Source organism: Mesoplodon densirostris, chromosome 9 (genome assembly GCF_025265405.1).
Source record: "Mesoplodon densirostris isolate mMesDen1 chromosome 9, mMesDen1 primary haplotype, whole genome shotgun sequence".
Classification (NCBI taxonomy): Eukaryota; Metazoa; Chordata; class Mammalia; order Artiodactyla; family Ziphiidae; genus Mesoplodon; species Mesoplodon densirostris.
The window spans coordinates 17,822,594-17,826,435 of NC_082669.1; positions in this window are offsets into that span (position 1 = coordinate 17,822,594).

Below are 3,842 nucleotides of genomic sequence, written 5' to 3' on the forward strand. Positions count from 1 at the left end.
GGCGGGGCGGGGCGGTGGCGGTTGAGCCGCACGCCGAAGCGCTGGGGCGGAGACGGAGAGGGGCGGCCGCGGGAGGCAAGGGCGGGCAGAGGCAGGGAAGGGGCGGTGTCTCCCCGGGCCGCACCTGGCCCAGCCGGCTGATCCGCTGGCGAGCTTAAGTAGACGTTGGACGCCAGGCTGCGTGCGCCGCGCCCCCTTCCCTCAAGTCCAGCCCGCGGAGCTCGGGTTCCTGTCGCGCATGCGCGCGCCCAGTCCCAAGCCTGCGTAGCGGGGGCCGCTGCCCAGCGCGAAACCCCAGGTTTCAGTTAGGTCTCCTCGCGCCTCTCCGGGCAACAGCTGTCTTCCCCTGGCTTCCCTTCACAGTTGCCAACTTTTACGTGGATTTATAAAATGTTAACACAGATGAAGCCGCGATTCAAGGCTGGTGTTAGGGACCTTTTATTAAAATGGTGGAAAGTTATTGCAGAACAACGGACTTTGAGCGACCTTGCGGTAGGGTCTCTCTCAGAAGCGTGATTCACCAAACATTCTTACAGAAATTAAATTTATTGTCAGAGTTATCATTGGAGTCAGGGTTGGAGGATGTACCAGGAAGGTTATACCTAACGGAAAAAGGCTTCGCCGGCCAGGCGTCTCCTGTTACCCAGCTCTCCTACCCTGTCGGTCCAGTTCTCTCCGTGGGGCGCTCTTGGAGTCTTCCTACAGAAGGCTAATGCCTGCTCCCCCTTCGAGAGTCGCCTTAGGTGACGCCTCCCTTCTGGCACCCAGTGATCAGAGCCCCGAAGAAGTGACCTCCTTACTGGCTTCCCCAGTATCTTGGAAGTTATTGGAGAGTTGGGATGCTGGCCTTCGGGCGTGTTTGGTAAGGGGGCTGACACATGTAACACTAAGTAAATAAGGAAGAAAGGCGTTTAGCAATGGAATCTCAATATACCAACTTCGAAGTACCTACCTATACTAACTGATTTTCCAAGCACTTACCTATATGAATTAAGTTCCTTGTCATGGAAGTTATTCAACTGATACTGACCGTCTTTCTAGGAAGCTCACCCTTTCTCATTTGAGACCTGTTTACCTCCTTCTTTGCTTCCCAGAGAGTACAAAGAACCTATTTCAATTTCCTGGTCCACAGAGACATCCTTATCCTTTTGATCCTGACTTCCATTCCTCCATCCCCAGCACAGTGCCTTATGTTCAGTGGGCACCTGCTGAATGACTGCAGATTCCTCTTACTTAAAGAGAAGGCATCAGAGACACCCCTCAGGGCAGAATCAGTGGAAGGTGACCATGCATTGGTATCCAGCGCACCTGAGACCGGTGTAAGTGATACTTCAGGTCTTCCTGCTTCCCCCGCTTTTTAAAAATTTTCTACTTTGTTTCTGCACCTTTTCTCCTGGCACCCAGTTATGGGAGCCCCAAGGTAGTGATTTCCTTACTCGCTTCCTTGCTACTCTTCTCGTTGTATTCTCTTTAGTCCATTTTTCTCCCATTCTGTTGAGGCTTTTGGGTTGGCACTGGAGTTGGGTTGTGCATAGCAATGCTATTTGGCTTGGCCTTCATATTCACAAAGATTCAAATTAGCCTCTCATGTTATTTCCGAATGAGATGTACGCTGACAAATCAGAACGATGCTCACTTTGCAGCTTATACTGTAATGTAGTAACCCAGTTTGGGCATTTCTCCTTTTTTTTTTTTTTTTCATTTTTTGAAGGTCTCAGAAATCGGAATTGGCCCAACCTCAACTTCTGAGAAGCTTAACTTTCTGTTCCTCTCTTCTGCCTCTTTTTGCTTTCTCTCCTGCTTCGGGTTCATGCCCACCAGTGGAAAGCATGGTTGTTTCTCTTCAGGAGACCCTTAGGACCAGAGTATGCACCTTGAACATTAAGAAGTTCTCTCCTCCTTGGCCATGTGCCACTCGTTTTGAAAAGACAGAGATCACTTAAGGTAGCAGAAGAGTAGTGTCTGGTCACTTAACAGAACTCATTTACAGGCTCTGACTGGGTAAAACCAAGCAGGAGTGAGCGACTGCTGTTACCCTCAGTGATGTACAGCCCAGCGCTGCTTGTGCCGGTCGGGTGAGCTCAGAGGAGCTCCTACCTTCCTGAGAAGGAGCTGGTACTGGCTGGCAGAGCAGGTGAGATCGGATTAGGCCACCTGATAGTTGTGAATTTTCTGAATGCTGTAAAAACAAGAGTGTTGAAACAATAGCATCTCACTGAAGGCACAACTGTTCAAAATCTGGGAAGAATGTTCAGATGAGTCTATAACATTGACTACAACACTGGTCATGTCTGATTTGTTCTTCAAATCTGAGGAGAGAGACAGAAGTTCTGGGCACAGCATGTTCCACCCTCTACCAGGGCCATAATGGAAAATAATACTTGTAATGCAAACTTGCCCTGTCTGAGGTAGTATTATTGAGAATTATCTCTGCTAGTATGATTATGGCTAAGTTACCTACATAATTTGTTATTGTTTTACTCTCTCTTTGCTGTTTATAAAACATGTGCCAGGTTAAGATATTGGGATTTAAGGATGTGCCAGAGGTCAGGAGGAAGCTGTGTTTAGGGAAATCATATCATTGGCTAACTATAACATTCTTTTGTGTTTCTCAATGGCAATACAGCGTTCTGATCATTTTAACTCATTCTCAACCAGTGTTTATCCTTTTTTTCTGAAAAGATAGTGTTTAATATCAATGGGTTCAAAATCTGAGTTTTGCCTTTAAACACAGTTCTTTTCACTGATGAATTCAACAATCATTTTTAGAAAATTCCAGAAATCACTCTAAATTTGTTTAAATTGTACAATAGACTGTAGACTGACTCAATGGACCCAGTAAATTAATCTCAAAATAATTAAACTGAAGTCTTTTAAATGTAATTTTAGATTTAAATGTAATTTTAGATCTAAAATATAATTTTAGATCTAAATCTAGATTTAGATTTTAGGTTTAGATTTATAATTTTAGATTTAGATTTAGTTGCAAAATACAAAGGGTTCCTGTATACACTTCAGCCAGTTTCCCCTAATGCTAACACCTTCTATGACCAAGATACATTTGTCAAAACAAAGAAATTAACATTGGTATATTACTGTTCTCTGAACTACAGAATTTTGCAAACTTCACCAATTGCCCACTAATGTCTTTTTACTGCTTCAGGATCTGATCCGGGATACCACGCTTAATCTAATGAGCTCTTTTTGAAGGGGTGTTCAGGAGTGGAGGGAAGTGTGTGAAACAAAATCATTTTCCATTCTGTTGAAAATTGAACAAAATATATGAGAAGGTTTCAGTATATGACAAATTGCCTTGCGCCCAGTAGCCCCCTGCTCTGTGGCTGCTGCCTGGGTGTTAGCACCTGCCCCACTTTGACTCTCTTAGGTGATGGTATCCAGATTTGTGGCCGTGACCCACTGCAGCATATGACTGATTCAGGCACATGCCTAAAGCATGGCATCCGCTCTCATAGCCCTGGGCCTCACCACCCGTTGTACTAAGTGTAAGTTTCTGGAGAGCAAGGGAGCCCTCCCGTTGCTCTACAGTCCCTCGGAGATGTGGTAAAACTCAGTGGTTAGCAGCAAGGCTGTGTTCTCAGATGCCTGGCTTTAAACCCTACCTCTACTTTGTGACTTTCAGCAGGGGGTTCCTTTTTCTCATTCTTTTTTTCCCCCTATTTTTTTCATTCTTATTTTGCAAAGAGGAAATGAAAGTTGTAGTGAGGTTTAAATTTTACAATCTTTAGAGATCATATAGAGGAGTACAGAGTAAGCACTTAGTAAGTGTTACCTGTTATAATCACTGTGTTCCAGAAATAGTGGGTGGATCAATCTCCCAGCTG